At 45.6% G+C, this 24,431-nt stretch overlaps 1 pseudogene; it reads left to right on the plus strand.

The window, feature by feature from the left end:
* Positions 1 to 839: 839 nt before the first annotated feature.
* LOC136480180 (UDP-glycosyltransferase 73E1-like) lies at positions 840 to 16,923 on the plus strand (annotated as a pseudogene).
* The last annotated feature ends 7,508 nt before the right edge of the window (positions 16,924 to 24,431 follow it).

The raw sequence follows: 24,431 nt of genomic DNA on the forward strand, positions 1-24,431 counted from the left end.
TGCGGCGATCAAAATTGTCGTTTCCGACCACGGTTCGCCGCGGTAGTCGTCGGCGGTGTAGGGGTGGTCGGAGCGTGGAACCCTTGCGCTTAGGGATTATATAACCCAACTGAACAAAAACTAATATGGAGGCATCACCCTCGACTAAGAAGCCTGAAGAGAAGGCAGTAGCCATTGGCATATTTTAAAAGCTAGAAAATAAATGTCATCCAAGTACATGTCCTTGAGAGACATATCACTGGATGGCCATTAGAACTGCAAATCGGAAGAGAATCAGAGCAAGTTTACACATCTAGAAATTATTAGGACTTCCCAACTGATTTACTTGTTTCTACTTATACGGTGCATACTTTGAACCGTAATCACATGTCTATCTAAGTAAATTGACAATCTAGCAGCGGACATATTTTAACATTTGCAAGATTATTTTAATATATGTAATACCATATTTTAATAGTTTTTATTTAAGTTCGTGTTGTGTAGTGGTAAGCCTGGGTATTAGGCGGGGGAGACCACGGTTCGAACCCCATCCAGCCAGTTTATTTTTGGCTTTTTCCCTGGCCTGCTCAGGTGGGCCGCGAGTGGGCCGGTAGCTGGAGTTCCTTCGCCTGCGCAAGTGGGCCAGTCAGTCTGGTAGCTGAGCGAATCACGAGTGGGCCTTGAGTAGAGAGCGACTCACAGGCCACCCTATTTCTTACACCATTCGTGCGGTGCCCGCCGGAAGTTAGCTTAGCACGTCATGGCGCCCACGGAGGAATCTGCTTCTGCTATGCCAGCGCCACCACCGCCATCTCACTTCGTCATCGTCCCCCTCGTGGCGCAGGGGCCACACCATCCCCATGGTAGACCCTCGCGCGCGCGAGCTTGGTGACGACACCGGTGAACGGCGCACGGCTGCGTGGCGGTCGCCGAGCAGGCCGTGCTCACTAAGCTGTCCTCTCGAGATCGTCGTAGCTGCACGCTGCCGACAGACCACCGACGACGGCCTGCCCCCGGGCATCGAGGAACGTGGACCAGGTCACGGACAACGGCCACTTCATCCCTTGTTCAACGCCGTGCAGAAGCTCGCCGGCCCGCTGGAAGCGTACCTGCGAGCGCTGGCGCTGCGCCGAGCTGCATCATCTCCGACTGGAGCAACCCGTGGACGGCCGGCGTGGCCAGAAGACTCGGCATCCCTCGCCTCTTCTTCCACGGCCGTCGTCGCTTCTACTCGCTCTGCGACCTCAACGCCATCGACCACGGGTTACGCGAGCAGACCGCGGCGACCGACGACGACCAGGAGAGGTTCGTGGTGCCAGGCATGCCCGTGCACGTGGGGTGACCAAGGCCACGGCGCCGGGCTTCTTTAACTCGCCGGGTGGGAGGCGCTCTGGACGGAGTGCGTGGAGGCCATGCGCACGGCCGACGGCGCGGTGGTGAACACGTTCGCGGACCCGAGGGCCAGTTCGTGTCGTGCTACGAGGCGGCGCTCGGCAAACCCGTGTGGACGCTTGGTCCTCTCTGCCTCTCCAACCGGGACGTCGAGGCCATGGCGTCGCGCGGGGACACGTCGTTCGGACGGCGTCCGGCTGCAGAGCGCGGTGGCCGCCTGGCTCGACACGATGGACACGGACTCCGTCGTGTTCGTCTGCTTCGGCAGCCTGGCGCGGAAGCTCCCGAGCAGCTATTCGAGGTCGGCCACGGCCTCGAGGACACCGGCAGGCCGTCCCTGGGTGGTGAAGGAGGCTGAGGTGTCCGCCGCGGTGCCGGAGGTGCAGGAGTGGCTTGGGGCGCTAGAGGCGCGCACGGCGGGGCGCGGCCTCGTGGTGCGCGGCTGGCGCCGCAGCTCGCCATCCTGTCCCACCGCGCCGTGGGCGGGTTCGTCCCCACTGCTGGAACTCGCTGCTGGAGTCCGTGGCGCACGGCGTGCCCGTGGTGACGTGGCCGCACTTCGCCGACCAGTTCTTGAACGAGCGGCTGGTGGTGGACTGCTCGGCGTCGGCGTGCCCGTCGGCGTCACGGCGCCCGTGATGGTGTTCGACGACGAGAATGTGGCGGTGGCGCGTGGGGACATCGTGCGGGCGGTGACGACGAGAATATGCATATCATATATATATGCATATTTCTCACATGCCAGTACATACGTAAGTCTTTTTTTGTGGTGAACATACAAGCGGACATCCATATATAGCCCGCCGCTCGATCATTTGGCATTATGCCCACCGCATTTCATAGGCTGCGGCGACTCCCGTATCGCCTTCCGCTTCGTTCGAAGAAGCGTTCGTCGTGGCATTGTGGCAATCAACAAAGGTGATTGGTCACATGCTTGCTTCAAGGATAAGTTGTAGGCGAGTTGACTGTGGTGACTTTATCAATTTCGAAATTACCAGTCTAATTTAGTTCTTCGGAGATGTTCATGGAGTAGGAATGTACATACATGTGTTCATTGGAACGTGAGTATATGCTCGTGTTTATGAACGTTTGCGTCGGTCTTAAAAAAAAGATAAGTCCAATAATCAAATAATTTACGTGCCTTAGCTACCTCGTCGGCTTACCTCGTCGTTTTCATGATAGGTATCGAAAGGAACTGCTAGGAGCTAGACCAATAATTTACATTCATGGTATCCAATTGGAGGCAAATCTATGTATGACACTTCTAGATCTTTGCAGCCGTCGTTTCCTCGACTGAGAGAAAAGAACGTGCAACCGACCTGGTTTGTCCGAGCAACTTGTAGATTGATGATTTGATGCTGGTGTAAAGTTTTAGGGTGTTCATCGGGTGTCACATGAAGGTGTTGTATAGAGTGTTTGGTATTAATAAAAAAACAAATTACCGAATCCGTCAGTAATCTGCGAGACGAATTTATTAAGCCTAATAGCACCACATTGTTAAATCATGGACTAATTAGCTTAAAAAAATTCGTCTCGCAAATTAGTCGCAAACTGTACAATTAATTATTTTTTTAGTCTAATTTAATAATCTATATATATATCTAAATATTCGATGGATATGGAGTAAATTTTAGGAGGAGAAATTAAACAAGACCTAAATGGCTTGTATACTGAACAGATAGTATAGTAGCTACCTGTGCCAGTCAAAACATTAAGGCTATCAGATAAGATTCAAAATCTTGAAGATTCGCGAGGTGAGTGAGCTAAGCGTAGCTTAGCTGATTGATCGAGTTTTTCTGTTTCCAAGTTCTTGACTTAGGCTCCGCTCGGCTTACCCCAGAAATCGTTTGTTCGGCTTGTTTTTTTAGTCGAAACAATGTTTTTTTCTCACAACAATTCAGTCAGAACAGTGTTTTTCAGCTAGTTTCAGCCAAGTTTCAGCAAGCCGAACGGAGCTTAGAGTGAGTGTCCTAGAACTTTTCAGGATTTTTTAGTGGTGGCATGAGGTGTCTGCCGACATCGATGCATTGTCTGGCGGTTTAGTCTCATTCTTTTCGAAGGTATTTGTAGGAGCAGGGGGTGTGTACGTGTGTTCATAGGAGTAAGACTGAGCCGATGAGGTGGTCATGCATGTATGATATGTACGTGCGTTTGTAGGTGTGAGTATATGTACATGCACTGGTAGAGAACCGAGCTTTACTCCCGGTGGGGAACCCCCTCTAGTCCCGGTTCCCCACCCGGGAGCAAGCATCCGGGACTAAAGGGGGGGTCCTTTAGTCCCGGGTCAGGAACCGGGACTAAAGGAGGACCTTTAGTCCCGGTGGGTAACACCAACCGGGACTAAAGGTGCCTCCTGACATGCCCCGATGGCCGGCACCTTTTAGTCCCGGTTGGTAATACGAACCGGGACTAAAGGTTTTTTTCTTTTTCTTTTCTTTTCATTTTTTTGTTTTCTTTTCAAAATAGGTTTTCGAAAGTCGTATTGTACGCTGCTAATTATACATTTATATGCGCATATAGTATGTTTCGGTTCAAGCACAATGAACGTATTAAATCACACAATTCAAGCATAGAAATATATATATATATTATATATGCATGCATCATATATATATTTACATGCATGCATGCATATGTGTATTTTACATTATATTATTTCATGTGCATATATTACAAAAGATTGCATTATAGTTGTTGTGACATAACAAGTTTCTTCTCATCCTCTAGCTTTGGCTTCAATGGCAGTGTTGGGTCGAAGTAGAACTCGCCCTTGGAATCGATGACCTGCTCATTAAAAAAATTCCGGCTATAGACTCTTGAATGCTTTGATTTGGTCTTGCCGTATGACCTTTTCCTCCAACCATCGAGTCTACAGGTTTGAATTAAAGGAAAATAAATTAATATATGTACATATAATATTATATATATATATATTAAAGACATAGTAACACAATCAATAATAATAATTAAATGAATATATAGTTGTATTTTAACGTACTTTGAGTCTCTCTGTAGGAGTTCTTTGGGAGAGCACCTTGATAAACTTGCAAAATAGTAACCACAGTAGTTGTTCCCCTGTTCCTGCCTCAGACACCACTTTACGAGAAAAAGATTTGTCATCCAATCTGGTGATCCGGTTGATAAAGCTATATGTTTAATTAATAAAGATGATGCGATTCAGGGGACTTACTTTCAATGGGATTACATTCAGTGGCGCTTTGCATTTTCCATGTGTTGCTTCTCACTAAAGGTTTTCCAAACACTGCCCAATAAAAAATTTGCCACGTCATCAGATATAGTTAATCATCATGTTTGTGGTGTTATATATAGTTGCTAGAGATCCCGAAATTACCGCTTGGATAATATCTATCATATCTTGGTAGTCTTGTTGTGGTTTTCTCATCGAGTCATCAGATATCAAGTGACTTTTCACCAGATCGATGTCCATCAATATCCTAGTGATTGCTGCCATGTGTTTATAGGATATAACGCATAACACTCATTAATTAACTAGAATCAACATATGAGCCATTAAGGCTATGATCGACATGATTAACACTCACTTGAAGTTATAGGGAAAGAGTATATCCTTCTTGTGGCGTTGGTTCACTAAGAAGTTCATGATGTTACTCTCTGACTCAGACTTCCAATTAGTCATTGGAGTAATTGGGTCTTTGAATACTATATGGGGATCAACAAACCAATTTCATTGCAGCCTTCCTTTCTGAGCTCTGTCATTGTAAATCTGCATATATATAGTACTTGTTAGGATAATTTATATGCATATGCACACATATGATGAGTTTAATAATAGATCGAAAGAATTATTACTTACAGGCAATAGCAGCTAATGATAACTTTGTCCAGAGAGGTAAGGTGGCATAGTTGATGAAATTCTGCAAAGTCAACATACATAACATCATCGCCACGGAACCAATGTTCGTCTCTAATTCTGACACCAACGCAGAAGTCTCCACTGGTAGACGCCTGCATGTACCACTTGTTTAGCAGGTACATTTGCGTCCCCAGATCAGATAAGGCTTGAGGGTTGTATAGACTCTGGCCTAGTACAAATTTTTTCTTCCAAATATCAACCTCCGCCGCACTCTCAATTTTTCCATCACCAAACATCTGGTAAAGGTCGAGACCAGTCTCATCAAGAAATTCACCAAGGTGATCCAAATCGACATCCGGAGGTATGTTTGCCTGATGCATTAATCCTAAATTCGAACCATATTCATTACCAACAACTAGCGGGGGGATTGATTGGTGCGCTTGTTGTCCGAGTTGGGCAACTCCTTTCCCTGCCCGCTTCTTTTTCTGTGCCGCCTCAATTGACTTGGTGAGAGTGCGGTCATAGTCTGATAACGTTGATTTGGACGGCTTACGAGATTCCCGCTGTTGATGCTGGTAAGAAGTCACCTTTTTTCTTAAAATATCCGGAGCTACGAAGAAGTACGGTTTCTCTGGGTTTCTCCTTGCTTCTTGATTCATTTTAAGTTTGTCATAGAATCTAGACATGTCTTTTTTATATGCATCAGTTCCTTCTTCCTTCTCTTCAGATATTATTTTGGGAATAGCCCTTGGTTTCACGGTGGCTTTCTTTGCAGGCGGGGACTGATTCTTCGTTTGAGGGGCTGGCCTCTTGCTAGGCTTCTTGGTAGGGGGGGGGCGGGGGAGGCGTTGGAGACCTCCTTGGAGGTGTTGGCAGCGGCGTTGGAGACCTCCTTGGAGGTGTTGGCAGCGGCGTTGGAGACCTCCTTGGAGGTGGTGGCTGTGGCGTTGGAGACCTCCTTGGAGAGGGTGTGGATGCAGCCTCGTCTTCCAACACAATGTCATCGTACAGAGCACTATGATGATCTGGCGATTGAACAATTGGATTTAGGTTGGGGGAGGATCTGCTACAAAAAAAGGAATGACATATTATTATGAGCAGATTGTTAATTATTTAAGCCAATACAAATTAATGATGTAGTGTTTTCATCCGCACGTACCTATGGTGAGGTAGTTCAGAAGGAGGTGGAGCCGACATCCCTGGAATGATGATGTAGCGCTTGCGCCATAGAATGAATGTCTTCTCCGCTTCTCCTAGAGTCTTCTCGCCATCACCTCCAGGAATGTCAAGAGGCAAATCACTAAAACCTTTTTCAGCTTTATCTACCGAGATGGTGGCATATCCTTCTTGGATTATATTCCCATGAATCCTTGGTGTCTTGGTTCGGTCGATAGGATTAACAAGACCGATAGCCACCTTGATTGTGGAATTCTCCTTTGGAATGTGTAGCTCACACGTTGTACAAGGTTCAGTGACGTCATCCACAGGGAAGCGCAGTCCTATGTCCCCTTGATTTGGTATCTCCGTGGAAGCGCAGCTGCTTTTCAACTGAACAGATTGGCTAATGTTGATTCCTGGCTCTGATGCCTGCTTGCTTGCACTCACTGCTATTTGCACTTGCCTTTTGATTTCCTCCTGCATTCTCGCTTCAAGGTTTTTTTCCCGCTCCTGTGCTTCACGCACCGCTTCCTCCAACCTCTGGAGCCGGTGTGCCTCTTCTTCCTTCTTTCTCTGGCGACTTCTGTAGGAAGGTCTGTCCTGAGGGAATCCATGCTCCCACGAGACACTTCCTTTGCCTCTAGTTCGGCCACCATGTTCAATAGTCCCGATGGCGTATGTCAGCTCATCCTTCTCTCTATTGGGCCTGAACTCACCACTAGCAGCAGCTCTCTGAGCATAAAACAATCTTTCTGCTGCTTCTTGCAGTCTTGCGCCATAAACGCACTTCCCTGTCTCCTGGTCTAGTGTTCCCCCATGAGCGAAAAACCAATTCTTTGCACGTTCTCCCCACTCGAGTGATTCTGGTCTGATACCCTTGGCAAGAAGGTCTGCTTCCATTTTGTTCCACTTCTTAATGGCAGTCGGGTAGCCACCTGATCCCAAGGTATGGTGGTATGTCTTCTGTTGGGCATTACGTTGGTTCTTTATCACCCGACTCACACCCTCTTCTGAAGTCTTGTACTGTACAAACTCATCCCAATAGGGCCTCTGCTTTGAGATCGGGCCTGGGACAGTAAAATCTGGTGCTATGTTCTTCTTGACATACGTCGTGTATAGGTGTTTCTTCCAAGTCTGAAACTGGGTGGCCATCTTCTTCATTGCCCAATCCCTAACTCGCTCCTTCAATTCATCACCATCTATTATATCATCATAATCATCTGTTTGGAGCGTGAAATGTACCAAGACATCATTCCAAATTAACGCCTTGTCACGATCGGAGACAAAACTGATATGAGGAGCATTGGTCTTCTTCTTCCATTCACGGGTACTAATCGGGAGCCGGTCCCGTACAAGGTAACCACAGTGGTGCACAAATTTCATTTTATTCGGCCCCCCCGGTTCTCCTGTATCCACATTGAACTCCGAGATGATGAAGCGACCCTCCAATGGCTTTTTGGGACCTCGAACATTTTTACTCTTCGTTGTAGTTGTTGATGTCGATCCAGAGGGCTACAAAACATAAACATTATTTTTAATGTCATGAGCACACATAAGACATATGATAATATATATATATAGCTAATAATAAAAAATATATACTTGGCCAATATGTTGTTGCTCATTTTGTTCAAGAGCTAAGTACTGACTTCCGTCATCTACATCCTCTTGCACGTTATTTTTAGCACCATCATCGCCGGCAACTTGAGTGCCAGTGTTGATCAAATTCATCATCAACTCCTCCTCATCCATATTTCTCGGGTCGGCCATCTAGCTTCAAAAAACAAAACCAATATATAGTACGTCAAATCTTTGCTTATTACATGCGTAAAATCTACAAACAATATGCATTATTAAATCTTGCCCCTCGATCACGGACGCAATTCGCCACACTAGGACGAACTACGTCGGTACTAGGGCGAATTAGGGCACGAGAAAGGGCGGTGTGACAAGAGTGGCGGTGCTCCACTCCGCCGTATATATGTCTGTACACATGGGTGAACGAGGGCGGCGGTGCTCCGCCGTATACATAGAAACGCATGGACGAAATGCATATGAATACAAATGACGTATATATACGTGTCGGCGCGGTGGCCGGTGTGCTGACGACGATGACGTGAGGCGGGCCGGCGTGCTGACGACGACGACGACGTGAGGCGGGCCGGGGCGGTGTCGGTGCGTGATGTTGTGATCCTATGTACCATGTGATCAACCATGTAGTCATTCATCATATGAGAAAATTCTATGTTAATAATATAAGTATAAGCCATTATGAAATGTAAGTATACGTGTCTTATTGCTCATATAACCATTACTATTTCCGAAATGATAAGAATTTATTTTCTTCTTCTACAGGCGATCTCTGATGCTATGATATAAAGTTTGAAGATAGTCTTCCCGGAAAAAAATATGTAATGCTCATATTACTTTAGCAACATTAATATATTATATCTGTATATTCAAAGTTCACAAATGAAGAAACATGTGATATTTTTGATAAACTAAAAAACGCTTAGTTTACAAACTGGGTATCAAAATTGAGTTCCTATTTGACCATTATATATCCTACAACAAATCCTTCAAAAAAAAAGACCCTACATGAATATATTTGGATAAAATTTCGTTAACAAACATTAGCGGATGGTTCGTAGCGTTGTTTCCAAATAATATATAGCGTGTTTATTATACAAGCCATGGATTTACATCGATCTAATTAATTTCTAAAGTAATTTCATTGGTGATCCTTAATTATACTTGTCATTTAGAGTTCCAAATATTCAAAACTTGCCTTAAGATATATTTTTATTTAAAATTATTTAGAGTTCCAAATATTCATTTTTAGTTTCTATAGATTTTGTGATTCAAAATTTGGAATTTTCAATCGACCTCGACCGTTGACATGGCTTACACCAAAGTTGTAGTTTTCGACGTGATCTATAACTCGGCAGTGGAGGGCTCGGACGAATGTACAAAGAGATCGACGAATATATCACCTCGAAGCTCGGCAGTGTACGAACTGGAGGGCCTCGGGCCGGCGCGGTGGGGCAACGCGCGGTGGAGGGCCTCGGGCGCGGAGGAGGGCGCGGTGGAGGGCCACGGGCAAGCGCGGAGGAGGGGCACGGGCGCGCGCGGTGGAGGCCGCACGAGGAAGAAGACGGCGGCGCCGGTGTCACGGAAGGCGAACGGACGCGGCGCGAGGTCGAAGAAGAGGCCGGGCGGCGGTGTTCGACGAGGAAGAAGACGAGCAGATCGATCTGCCAGGCGCTGGAGGTTATATAGCAGAGGAGAATTACTCCCGGTGCCAGCCACCAACCGGGAGTAAAAACCCTTTACTCCCGGTGCGTATTACCAACCGGGAGTAAAGGTTCGTTTACTCCCGGTGCGTGTTACCAACCGGGAGTAAAGGTATACCTTTACTCCCGGTTGGTAACACGCACCGGGAGTAAAGGCTTTTTTTGGCGGGCCACGAAACTGCAGCCCACCTTTACTCCCGGGTGGGCTTCCCACCCGGGAGTAAAGGTGGCCTGCAGTTTCGTTTCCCGCCTGTTTTAAGCAATAGTCTTGTTAAATACAATAGAAATGCAATAGTTTTTATTAAATACATAGTAAATTAAATAAAAGGCATAAAATTATTTTGTTAAAAATATGAATTTTATTTTTGTTTATTGCACATAGGAAAAATCGATAACCTAACTTTTTTATTTTTTGTTAGAATTATAAAACATAATGTAACTAATATTTATTATTTCGTTAATGCAAAAATGTAGTGTTTAATTAAAATTATTAAAATTATTGGTTTTGGACAGGAAATTTGTTTTCACATCATTTTAACGTTAATATTTTAATTTTTCATCACTCAGTATCCTAATTTACCTTTTTGAGAGAGAAATCCCACCAAATCAAACATTGATTTAATTTGAAATATGACATAATAAACATCTGAATTCACAATTATTACATAATATCTCAAACACACACTATATTAAATCACTATATCATCAAGTGGGCACAGCAGTGAACTTCTTCTTTACGTATGTCCCTTGGTTATGATCGCTTCGTAACCATGGAGTGTCCTCATCATTTACCAAGATGCTAGGGTCTTTGTTCACTTTGAAGGGCGGAATTCGGTCATCCTTTTCATATTCTTCTGACATGTCCGACTTGTCCTCAATTCCCACGATGACTCTTTTCCCTGAAAGAACTATGTGGCGCTTTGGCTCTTTGGTTGAGTCATTATCGTTTTTCCCTCTTTTTGGTTTGGTAGACATATCATTGACATAGAACACCTGATTCACATCCTTGGCAAGGACGAATGGTTCGTCTTTGTACCCAATATTACTAAGGTCTACTGTTGTCATTCCATACTCGTTGTCTACTGTTACTCCGCCTCCGGTCACCTTGACCCATTGGCACTTGAACAATGGGATCTTCAAAGTAGGTGCATATTCTAGTTCCCATATTTCATCTATGCGTCCATAATATGTCTGCTTATTCCCATTCGGGTCTGTGGCATCTATGCGGACACCACTGTTTTGGTTGGTACTCCTTTTATCTTGGGCTACTGTGTAGAATATGTTCCCATTTATCTCGTACCCTTTGTATGTGACGATATGCCATGATGGTTGCATAGCCAATAAATACAGTTGCTCATGGATGCTCTCATCACCTTGACATTTTTTTCGCAACCAACCGCCGAAAGTTTCCATGTGCTTATGCGTAATCCAAGCTTCAGTCTTGCCTGGAAACTCGGATCGTAAGAGATCCTTGTGTGTCTCAATATACGGATCTACCAAAGAGGAGTTCTGTAGAACTGTGTAGTGCGCTTTATTGAAATAATCATCATCCGTACCAATATATGTTTTCCTCCCTAGTGTCCCCTTTCCGCTTAGTCTCCCCTCATGTCTCGATTCAGGAACACCAATCGAGTCAAGGTCGGGAATAAAGTCAACACAGAACTCAATGACCTCTTCTGTTCCATAGCCCTTGGCGATGCTTCCTTCTGGGCGAGCACGGTTGTGAACATATTTCTTTAGGACTCCCATGAATCTCTCTAAGGGGAACATGTTGTGTAGGAACACAGGACCGAGAGTGAAAATCTCCTTGACTAGGTGAACTAGGAGGTGTGTCATAATATCAAAGAAGGAAGGAGGGAACACTAACTCAAAGCTGACGAGACATTGAACCACATCATTCTGTAGTTTAGCTAGATCAGTTGGATCAATTGCCTTCTGAGAAATTGCATTGAGGAATGCACATAGCTTTACGGTGGCTAGACGTACATTTGGAGGTAGAATTCCTCTTAATGCAACTGGAAGTAATTGCGTCATGAGAACGTGACAGTCATGGGACTTTAAGTTACAGAATTTCTTCTCTGTCACATTTATAATACCCTTTATATTCGAGGAGAATCCAGATGGTACCTTGATGTTGTTTAAGCATTCAAACATGATTTCCTTCTCCTCTTTGCTTAGAGTGTAGCTAGCAGGACGTAAGTAATGGCGTCCATCATCTGTCTTCTCTGGATGCAGGTTGTCTCTTTCTCTCAAACAACGCAGGTCCTGTCGTGCTTCAAATGTGTCCTTAGGCTTTCCATACACACCCATAAAGCCTAGCAGGTTCACACAAAGATTCTTCGTCAGGTGCATCACGTCGATCGAGCTACGGACCTCCAGGACTTGCCAATAGGGTAGGTCCCAAAATATGGACTTTTTCTTCCACATGGGTGCGTGACCGTTAGCGTCTTTCGGAATAGGTTGGCTTCCATGTCCTTTTCCAAAGACGACTTTCACATCATTGACCATATCGAGTACATCCTCACCGGTTCGGTTGCGAGGCTTGGTCAGGTGGTCTGCTTTCCCTTTAAAATGCTTACCTTTCTTTCTTACGGGGTGATTTGCAGGAAGAAATCGACGATGGCCAAGGTACACGACCTTTCGACATTTTTTCAAGAATACACCTCTAATATCACCGAAGCAGTGTGTGCATGCATTATATCCCTTGTTTGACTGTCCTGAAAGATTACTTAGAGCAGGCCAATCATTGATTGTTACGAACAACAATGCTCGCAGATCAAAGTGTTCCTGTTTGTACTCATCCCACACACGTACACCTTCTTTATTCCACAAAATGAGAAGTTCATCAATAAGTGGTCTCAGGTACACATCGATGTCATTGCCAGGTTGCTTCGGGCCTTGGATGAGCACAGGCATCATAATGAACTTCCGCTTCATGCATAACCAAGGAGGAATGTTGTAGATACTTAGAGTAACAGGCCAAGTGCTATGACTACTGTTCTGCTCTCCAAAAGGATTGATACCATCTGTACTTAAAGCAAACCTTAAGTTTCTTGCGTCATTTGCAAACTCCGGGAATTCTCTATCGATTGCTCTCCACTGGGACCCATCAGCAGGGTGTCTCAACATATTGTCTACCTTACGGTCTTCTTTGTGCCATCGTAACAATTTTGCATGTTCTTTGTTTCTGAACAGACGTTTCAAGCGTGGTATTATAGGAGCATACCACATAACCTTGGCAGGGATTTTCTTACGTGGACGTTCGCCCTCAACATCACCAGGGTCATCTCGCCTGATCTTATACCACGACGCATGGCATACCGGGCATGCATCCAATTTCTCGTACTCTTTGCCACGGTATAGGATGCAGTCATTAGGACATGCATGTATCTTCTCTATTTCTAGCCCCATAGGACAGACAACTTGTTTTGCTTCGTAGGTAGTGGCGGGCAATTCATTGTACTTCGGAAGCATCTTCTTTTGGATTTTTAGTAACTCTCCAAATCCCTTGTCAGATACACCATTCTTTGCCTTCCATTGCAGCAATTCTAGTGTGGTTCCCAACTTTTTCTGCCCTGCATCACAAGTTGGGTACAACAATTTCTTGTGATCTTCTAGCATCCGCTCGAACTTGATCTTCTCCTTTTCACTTTCACATTCTCTTTGTGCATCACGAATGACCTGACAAAGATCATCAGCCGGCTCATCTTCTGCGGCTACCTCTTCTTCAGCTTCTCCCATTGCAGTATCATTGAAGCACGCACCATCAGGAATAATATCATTGTCGTCCCATTGTTCTTCTTCATCTTCTTCCATTACAACACCGGTTTCTCCGTGCTTTGTCCAACAAATATAGTTTGGCATGAAACCCGACTTGAACAAGTGTGAATGAAGAGTCCTTGAGCAAGGATATTCCACCGTATTCTTACATATGGCACATGGGCAGCACATGAAACCGTCGCGTTTGTTTGTCTCGGCCGCACGTAATAAAGAATGCACGCCGTCAATGAACTCTTGTGAGCGGCGATCAGCATTATACATCCAATGACGGCTCATCTGCATTACATGACATAAATATCATATTAAAACCTAGATCATAATTAATTATTTATACAACATGCGTGCCACCACAAAAGATACAAATTTATGAAAGCATCGCTACAATGTAGACAATCCCAACTACCACTAAAAGAACTAAAGCTAAAATACATTTCAGGAGCACAAGGATTTCGCGACCAATCTCAACTAAAACAGACAGATCCCCCGATTGTGCAACATCTTTGGGCTTCTTCGACTGGATCACTGCCTCATTAGCCGCCGTATCTGCCTGTTGTGCAAGATATTTTTGCACGAGTTCAACATACTCTTCCTCCCAGTAGAAGCCTGAACATCGTCCACTGCCATCCCACTGAAATTAAAACAAAAAACTAGAACTTTAATCACAACCATCATGAAAATAGGTATAAACTAACCATAATCATTAAATACGATAAAATAACTCACATTGCGATCCGGACACTTGTAGAAGATACGATCCTTGTTGGGACCCTCCTTCTTCACTCGGTACTCCATCACAATCTTTATCTCATCACGACACTTGCCGCATGGAATGAGAGGAAGGCCCGGCCTAAGTCGCTTTGGAAACCCATGAGAGGCCGAGGACCCGGAAGCAGTTGCCATCTACTCTCTATACTCATTTTTTAATACACTATAAATTTCTTCTTTTATAAACAAATAAAATTAACAAACTATAAAATTATCTAGATCTCTAAACAATGATATTTTTAATGGTCATTGTGTTCTCGTCTTTTACTGCGGCAGGTAAGTAATTCATATGATATTTCCGCAAATTAACAGAAGAATGGGAATGTACACACATAACAGACTACTACGACGATATCGGGACGTGTGAATAAATAACCATCCGTACTAGTTGACCTTGCTTACGTGATCATCTCGGCGAGCATTTCTCCACCGGACAGCACCGTACTTGGTCAAGGAAGAGCTCCGATTCTATGAGGAAGGGAACACGGTCTCCCACGACCGTTGTCGCTCTCCCTCGTAGAATCAAAGCTCCTCCTTGATGTCCGTTACCGCTCGACAGAGAACATGCTTGCCGAGCTGAACACGGTCCGCAAGTTCAACTAGTACGGATTTTCTATAATTTTCTAACTATTTTCTAAGTTTTTATTTATATATACTACGTTTAGGTACGGTGATTGACAGACTACTACGACGATATCGGGACATGTGAATAAATAACCATCCGTACTAGTTGACCTTGCTTACGTGATCAGCTCGGCGAGGATTTCTCCACCGGACGGCACCGTACTTGGTCAAGGAAGAGCTCCGATTCTACGAGGAAGGGAACACGGTCTTCCACGACCGTTATCGCTCTCCCTCGTAGAATCAAAGCTCCTCCTTGACGTCCGTTACCGCTCGGCAGAGAACATCCTCGCCGACCTGAACACGGTCCGCAAGTTCAACTAGTAAGGATTTGCTATAATTTTCTAACTATTTTCTAACTTTATATTTATATATACTTTAACCTTCTTTCATGTAAATATGCAAGCTTAAAGTGATTTTGAGCTCAAATTGCTTACAAATGAAAAAAAACCACAATAAAGAACCATAAATATATATAGTGAATAAAATGGTATAAGAAAATGGTAAAAAATGAGAGTATGAGATTGGTAACCTTTACAACTGAAGAATCGACGGAGGAATCGAAGAATGGATGGAGGAACAATGGAGGGAGGGAGGAAGCAAGAACACTACTGCAGTGAGCTTCAAAATGTGCTGAGCTCGGGCTCGGGGAGGAAGGAGGAGACGGCCGATTTATAAAGGGAGAACATTTAGTCCCGGTTGATAGATCCAATCGGGACTAAAGGTAACTTTCCAACCCCGGGCGCAGCCACGGCCCGGGAGTAGACCTTTACTCCCGGTTGGAGCCACCAACCGGGAGTAAAAGTATACCTTTAGTCCCGGTTGGTGGCTCCAACCGGGACTAAAGGTCCCTGTCACCTCTGTCTGGCGCAGTAGCCGTTGGGCAGGAACCTTTAGTCCCGGTTGGAGCCACCAACCGGGACTAAAGGTATTTCTAGTCCCGGGGGCAAAAAATTCCGGGACTAGAGCCCATTTTGGCCGAGGATCAAAGGTCTGTTCTCTACTAGTGTGAGTAAAGAAGCAGCTACCAAATACTTGACAAATACAAGGACTGAGATTAAGGTGCAGTCCCAGCATGTGTTCATAGAATTATATGTGACTGTAAAATCAGTTTGCCCAACCATGAGTGCTACTAGTGCAAGAAAATGGCCAGAATAGCTTACAACTGTATTTTGAAGAATTCCAGCTGCCAACAGAGTTGCTGACACATCAACAGCATGTATCCCGGCCACTTCAATTGGACAACACCTTTGCTGCATTTCATTGAACTCCACTTGGGCATTCATCGAGGTAGTTGAAGGCTTCCTTGCAATACACCGTAGCCACCGGCTTGGGCTTGTCATGCTTTGGGACATCTTGGAACTCGACTGCCGGAGGCACAAGTGTGGCTACCTCATTCAGAGTAGCTGCAGGGCCAGCGTAGTGGTAGTCGATGAAGTGGCCGGTGCAGCCGTTGGTAAGGACACCAGCACGTCGGAGCCACCAGTGGAACAAACATTCGAACAGTCTGTCTGTGCTGACCACGCAGCCACAACCCATGCCAGTAGACCACCTCCTGCAGCACCAACAGCATCAGCGCGGAGCGCAGCGGCCGCTGCGAGTGGCACCTCGGCGACACCGAGCTCCGGGTCATCGTCGAGGGAGCCGTCGTAGCCACCGAGCGAAACGGCGTGGAGCGCGCACTCGACGGGGCCGATGCGGAAGGACTCGAAGGCGCAGATGGTATAGGCGCGCTCGGGGTCGACATCACATGGGTCGAGGTCGAAGGCGATGATGACGACGCGGTCGCCGTCAAGGTTTTCATTTTCGGAAAATAAAATTTATCGGGGGTCACAGATAAAGAGGATAAACATGATATATCGGAAATATCGGACCAAATTCAAATAAAATTTGATTTGAATTTAAGTAAATTTAAATAAATTTAAACAAAATTTGTACGAAAAAGATAGATATTTTCTTATCGGAACCTACAGATAAAAAGGATATATCGGAAATATCAGGAGATTTCGGCCGATAAAGGAAACCATGGTCGCCGTGCGCGTGGTGGCCGCGGGTGGGGGCCGGGAGGCGCTCGCGCGTGTCCACGGGAACGGAGCCTGAGACGACACGGACCTCGCGGAAGCGCCGAGGATGGAAAGCGTCGCAGGGGTCGGGGTCTAGGCCAAGCACGTCGCGAGAGTCACCGCAGTAGGCGACGATGGGGCGGCCGCGGACGTCGCGAAGAGTTCCGCGTGCCCGCCCTCGACGTCAGCGAGGAGGTGCGCGTACTCGATGGTGTACCACGCCAGGCTGCGGCAGCAGCGTGCGGGGTCGAAGTCGAGGACGGCTGCCACGAACCACGAGCCGTGGAGGCCGTCTTCGTCGACGCGGTGCCGGACGTTTGGGGCGAGGGCGGACCTGATGGCGTCCTGCTCGAACTGCACCACGAGGAAGAACGGTTGCGCCTCGATTTGTACCTTCTCGCGCTCGACAGTTAGCTTCCCCTCCTGGGTGGTGAGGCGGAAGAGCTCGTCCGTGGCGGCGCCCATGCAGATGCCGTCGATGTCGCAGATCTCGCGCTTGAGGAACAACATCGGAAAGATGGGGTCGGAGCGGACCAGCGACATGGATGGGCCGGCGCAGAGAGGCCTCCAGCGTTGGGAAAGCACCGCCGTGCGCGCGGCTTCCTTGATGAGGAGATGAGAGCATGGTTTCCTTTATCGGCCGAAATCTCCTGATATTTCTGATATATCCTTTTTATCTGTAGGTTCCGATAAGAAAATATCTATCTTTTTCGTACAAATTTTGTTTAAATTTACTTAAATTCAAATCAAATTTTATTTGAATTTGGTCCGATATTTCCGATATATCATGTTTATCCTCTTTATCTGTGACCCCCGATAAATTTTATTTTCCGAAAATGAAAACCTTGGGTGAGAGACGATGTCGCGGAGGAGAAGAACTTCGAGAAGGACGCTGAGGCGGTCGAGCGTGGCGGCTAGGCGGTGAAGACTCTCTGCGGCGTCGAGCATGCATGGCTTGGACCGCCACGGTGCCAGGGTTGGGCTCGTCGGTGGAGGCAGCCCCACCGTCACTGCTGGAGAAGTCGGAGTCAAAGGCGACGTCAGAGTCAGTGGAGGTGGCCTCGAGCACGGGAGCGGGCTCGTGGACGACGTCGAGCAGCGCGACGGGGACGTTGGTGGTGAGGCCATGCACGTTGCGGATCTGGGCGGAGCTGAAGACGTCGAAGGCGGAGAGGTCGAGGTCGCGCTCCTCCAGGTCGTGGGCAGGCTGCTCGAACAGCCCGCCCCAATTGTCCGGGACCACCTCGGCATCGATATGCTCAGGGGCAGCGCGAACGCGGAGGTCCTTAGCGACATCCCGCTGGTCCTTCATCAGCGGAGGCGAGAAGCGCCTGTCCCAACGAGCCTCCATCTCGTCGAACTTCTGGTTAAAATGGTTGAGGATAATCTGAAGTTGAGAGGGATCTATGGAGCAAGACCAAGAATCGACTGTCTCTGATACCAATTGTTAACACCCCTCAATCGATTCACAGAACAGCTTGGTTTAAGTACAATTGAGCAGCCTAGATAGAGGATAGAATTAGAGAAGCAACAAGGAATAGATTAGGAAGAGACTAAAGGTCCTAGAAGTTACTGGAAGTAGCAAACCGGGTACAGCGGAAGAGAGAGACTCAAGGAGGAAGAGGAATAGTAGGTAGGAGATGGTTTCTTCTGGTAATTCTTCGATGCTCCACTCCCCTTGCCTTCCTTCCCTTATACTTCTTAGTGTTAGTGTCTTGGGCTTCCAGGGATGTACATGTCCGGCCCATGGCGTAGGGTGTTCTGCCTGAAACCCCTAAAAATTTTCAGTTTTTACAGTAGCTTTCTAATTAATTGACCCTAGACCCTCTTTATGCATATTTAACGTATGTTCTTATATGCCTTATGTATAAGAAATTGTATACAACATTAAATCCGTAGTTTAGTTGTGTTGCCTGCTTGCTTTATTTTTCTAAATTAAATAATAGATTAATTCTAAAAGTTTTTTGTACACTTTGAATTTAATTCTAAAAAATGCCAGTACAATCCGGTTATGAAATGTTATGAATTATGTACCATTTTATTTCAAGACTAGAATCTTGAACGATTACACTAAAAACATGGTATTTATAAGTGCTCTTAGTCCTGCAGGCCTTAGACTTATCAACTTTGAAGATGCTTATATTTGTTTTTCCTAGAACGATGAATTCTTGGTATGAATAATGTGTGGTATTAATTATGAATATGAGTGTATACCATAACTTATTAAATCCTAAAGATGGCGAGAAGTTAAAAGTAACCATTATGCCATGACTGTTATATCCCAAGCCTAATAGTTACCTAAAAAGATTATAACTTTTGCATGTGAAGTCGAATCAAGATGAATTTAATATACTGTAGATGTCAATGAGATCCATAACTTGTAGTTGACAAGTTTTTTTATTAAAATTATTTACTGTGCCAATAATTCTTTTAGATTCTTAGGTTTTGATATTCAAAATTTAAAATTTTTGAATGACCTCGGATGTTGTCATGTAGGAGCCATTTGCCACAATTGAAAAGTATCTTCTAGCAAAGATATAACATTGACTAGTGCCCACCCGCAAATATTACATTGAAGGATGCCTTACAGCGTTTACCCTATTTACTACTCCCTCCATCAAAATAGAGTACAATTCTAGCATAGTACTCCCTCCGCCCACAAAGAAGGCATTTCTAGCACAATATCATTGATTTGAAGTATGAAATGTATTTTCATAAAAAATATTAATATTTATGATATCAAATAAATATTATTAGATTAAGTATGAAATGTATTTTCATAATAAATTGATTTGAAGTCATATATATGAATACCATTCACTAGAAACTTGGTCAAACGTGAATCACTTTAACTAGCACGCAATCCATAGTTGCATTTCTTTTGGATAGAGGGAGTACCAATTTAAAATATTTTGAGTTTGAATAACTATATGTAAAAATATTAATATTTGTGATATAAAGAAAGCATTAGATTTGTCCCTTTATATATGTATTCATATTATACCTATTTTCTTTAGTATATCTGTTTCATGTTATAAATATTAATTTTTTTTATTATATATTTAGTTAAATTTTAGATATTTTAATAAAAACATAAGCTTTTGATCTGGTTTGTACTGCAGTATGCCATAGCCCAAGGGAAAGTTTAGCCAAACAAAAACATCAGGTCATGTCGACACCTCAGTCTGAGCCTCTGATGACCATCACATAGTCCAACCCAAGTCACATGACTCTCTCCGCTCCACTCTGCCCCAGCAGCATAAAAGTTTTTACGTGCGCGACGGGGTGTGGTCCCAAGAAAAAACGCGTAGCAGAAAAAGGTAGCAGAGCCTTCTTTCGGCAGTTCCTGGTTGGGACTTGGGATGGCCTGAAGCACCACGCATACTACCATGTGCAACCTTTTCGTCAGAAGCCAAGGTGCTCCTTTTTCTTCTGTTGACGATAACGTCGGCATCGACAGCTACCGGCCGAAACAAATGCAGCATTTATACGTCTATCTCAGCGAGCATGCTATCTGCAAGGCCCTGTTTGTTTGGCTACAATTTTGCTTACGCTGATATTAAAATATTACGAGAGAAAAACATTGTTCGTTCGCATGTTTAGCTGGCCTTTACCCGCTGTTGTGGCTGGCTGCAACTAGTATAGTCTACAGTAATTCTACAGTGAAACGCAAGAGAGGCCACAGCCAGCAGCAGCAACTACAGTGAAATGCTGTTAGCTGACTTCTGTTACCTGCTTATCCCGTTTAACTAGATGATTTGTTTAACCACGTTGTGCTTCCTCCTTTGATTGAACCGATTTGTTTGATAAAAATGTTCAGTTTATTTTTTTATTTCAGTCAAACATACATCTTCCTCTAGGATCTTAATACAAATAGAAAAGATAATATTCTATGGGAGAATATAGTATCCATGTACTATAAACAACTCCAAAATAAATAAGAAAGACATATCGGAAGGATGCTCCCATGCGGTTGATGTGATGTATATTTCAATAAAAAAACGTCACGGGAGTATGTGTGTACTGTGCTAGTGTAGACCGTCATACTCCATATATTCCGACGCAAGTCACATCTTCAATAGTTTTTTACGTGCGCGACAGTGCGAGAGGCCACGTGGTGAAAAAAACTCGTAGTAGAAAAACGTAGCAGAGCCTTCGTCCTACGGCAGTTCGGCTTTTGAATCGTGGCCTTTCCCTAGTGATGGAGTGGTTTTCGTCGGACGGAGCAGTGGAGGGCGCTCGTGACTACAACCTGCGATAGCGATAGCGATGCCACCGCCACCGATTGGGACAAGGTATGGTGAAGCACCAAAGTATACGTTCTGTACCATGTGCTATCTCTTTAACCTTTTCGTTTGGCTGATAAGCCATGGCTGAAAATACTGTTGACTGATTTGTTGTGAGAGAAGAATACTGTTCGTTGGCTGAAAAAGTACGGCTTATAGACCAAGCTGTTAATACCTGCTGTTTCTTTTTCATCACTTGACGATAACGTTAACAGTGACCCACCGCAACTGAAACAACAACAACATGCGGAATTATTAGAATGACACAGCAACATGCTAGTTTCTACCATGTGCTAGCTTATCTTGCTTCCTCCTTTTATTGGAAATATATTTGTTTAATAAAATTTTCCAGAAACTTTTACAGAACAGGGAAGAGGCCGCGTCAGGCCGGCCAGAAGGATTAGAATGACACGGGTGATGGGATGAGATGGCGTCTTGCATCGTTCACTGATACATGCGTGAGCGGGCACCATGGGCATGCTCTTTATTGTGTCGACAGCTGGTAAAGCCCGTAGTCTCTGAACACACATTTGCAGAGGCGGCTAGAGTTGGTGCCACATGTAAATGTGTATCTTCAGGAAATGTTGAAATCCAACTATTTTTAGAGACGGCGGCAGGTAAAGCCCGCAGCCTTTCAAGATGCATTTGTAGAGCTGGCCACCGCTGCAAATGCATCTTCAGAGACGTCTTGGTTCACAGCGCTCCGTTGTTGAAAATCGTTTTTTAGTAGTGTTACATGCCGAATTTTATGGGTGGGTCTATTAAATAACTATAATTTGAATTGTATTTCGTAGACTCTTATGATGAACAACGGCAAAGCAGACAGTCCCTTGCTGTGTGGGGGTGCCTCGATTGCTTAATACTATATATGACGCACAGCGTACGGGCAAAGCAAACAGTACCAAACTCCTAGTGCCGGCGAACCTTCTTCTGCTGCGTCCAGACGTCCGGCGCCAGGATGCGTGCGGACGCACCTCCAAAATCTGCACTCGCAGACAAAAACACAGCGCCAGCATGCGTGTGACCCGCATCCTGCCACTGTGCTACCATCTCAGGCGCGCTCCCCTCTACGAGCCCCCCGCTGAGCCGTGCAGCGTCGTGCCTTTTTCACGCAGCATGCGGGACCCGCATCACCCGAGCGACAAGAGGGGAAGGGTGCACAGCGCCTCCGATTTGGAAGGACCCGGCCGCGGCGTCGTATGGATGCCCTGCCGGATCCGGGAGAGATGGTGCAACAGAAGGTGGGTAAGAGAGATGCAACACCCGATCTACTTTTGAAACATCCAAATACAACAAATGCAACATACGTCTGAAAGGCAGTTAAAACACTTCAAACATGCTTCTGAAGCACTTGAAAAAACACCTGAAACACACTTGAAAACCATGGCAACCATATGCAACATCCAAATAGAACACATGCAACGTATTTGGGAAACATATGCAACATCCAAATAAACACACTTGCAACATGCGTCTGAAAAACACAGATGAAACATACCTCTAAAACATCTAAAACACTCAAAATATACACTTGCAACATGCCTCTGAAACAATTGCAACTTATACAACATGTGCAACATCCCCTGATGTACTTTTGCATCATCCATATGAAATAAATGCAACATACATTTGAAACCCCTGAATCATTTGAAACATACATATGCAGCATATGGCAGGGGAAGGCTACGCCGGTCGATACCGGCCACCGGGGTTCGGCGGCGGCGGCTGCTCGATCCGGAGCCTGGCCATCGCCGGTGGTGGCGACGAGGACCGTCGCGACGGCGCGGGGGCGCCTTCGCATCGTGGCCTCAACTCCGCGGTGCTCGCCGCTATGCTGGTGGTAGTGGTCAACATGGGCGTGTGGAATGGCGGGGACTGCGCGGTCTGCCTCGCGGAGCTCGAGCCCAGGGAGAAGGCTCGCGCGCTGCCGCGGTGCGCCACCGCTTCCACGTCGAGTGGAGGGGTGGGGGAGGAGCTCGTCGGGGTGAAGAGGAGGACGCCGGAGTGGGGTAAGGAGCCGCCATCGGCCAGACTAGCAGTGATGGCCGCGTCATCGGGTGTGGGGCAAGACGCGAAGAGATAAGAATGGGGTGGGGCGCAAGCGCCGCGGGAGTGAGCGAGGCGTCCGTCGGTAAAGGCGTCTTAATCATATCATTATTATTTTCACCGCACCATGCGTGCGTTTCATTTCTCTCGATGGCCGTCAAAATCACGTTTCTTTTTCAGTCAAACCTCTTTTTTTTTTTTTTTTTTTTTTTTTTTTTTTTTTTTTTTTTTTGCTGCGTGCAAGTTTGGTCGACGGAAAACAGGAAAAGCACACGACTGCATGCAAGCGATTTTTTCGATGAGCCACGTCATAACATGCATTCTTCTGGTCCCGTGGGCATGAGCGTCCGTCTTTGTCGTCGTCGTCATCGACTCCTCTCCGAGACTCCGACAAGCGCAGTGGCTTTTGCTGTCACCGTGCATGGTTCTCTCTGTTGAGGCTCTCATGACCACATACATTAGGCAGGAATAGGACAGGCGCTCCACCATGACGCCTGCGCAGGTCGATTGAGCAGAACAATAGCGCATCCCCTGCCCATGTCGCGTTGCAGCGAGAGCAGCATGCATGCACTAGTGCCCTATCACTCGTCCACCAAGGAAAGCCGTAAATAGAAATCACGCCTCGGATGCGAGACAGGCTGGCTAGCTAAGTGGATTGTATACATCTGAAGACAAATTTGTGTTCACTATCAACCTCATCCTTGAAATTAAGTGACGTCAAGGTCACCACGAACCGCGGGCCGGTCGCGTCGTCATTGCTGCTAATAACGTGATCAGTCACGTGTTCAAGCTATATCGATCAAGTGCCATGGTAGCATACTGTACGGTATAGGACTTTGCATTAGTGCTCATAATTTTAATTTGCATATTTAGAGTAATATCAGAATAACAACTGGCTGAGGTAATATGCTTACTAACATTAATTAGGTGTAGCAACATCAACACATGAGTTCATGGTACTTGTAAGATAATCATAAGTAACATGTAGTATATTTAACTTAGGCACGATGCCGGTGAATCAGGATCCCTTGTTGATAGAAGAAATTGTGCCCAATGAAGAGCTGCGTTTTTAGAGCAGAGATGAAGCAGAGGAGTTTTACAAGTTCTATGCGAGTAAGGCAGGATTCGACGTGCGCATAACCAAGACTAGGAAGACGGTTTTGGAGATGAGTTGCAATAAACAAGGGCACTGGGATTATTATAAGCCTGGTGA

The sequence above is a fragment of the Miscanthus floridulus genome, chromosome 9 (assembly GCF_019320115.1).
Source record: "Miscanthus floridulus cultivar M001 chromosome 9, ASM1932011v1, whole genome shotgun sequence".
Lineage (NCBI taxonomy): Eukaryota > Viridiplantae > Streptophyta > Magnoliopsida > Poales > Poaceae > Miscanthus > Miscanthus floridulus.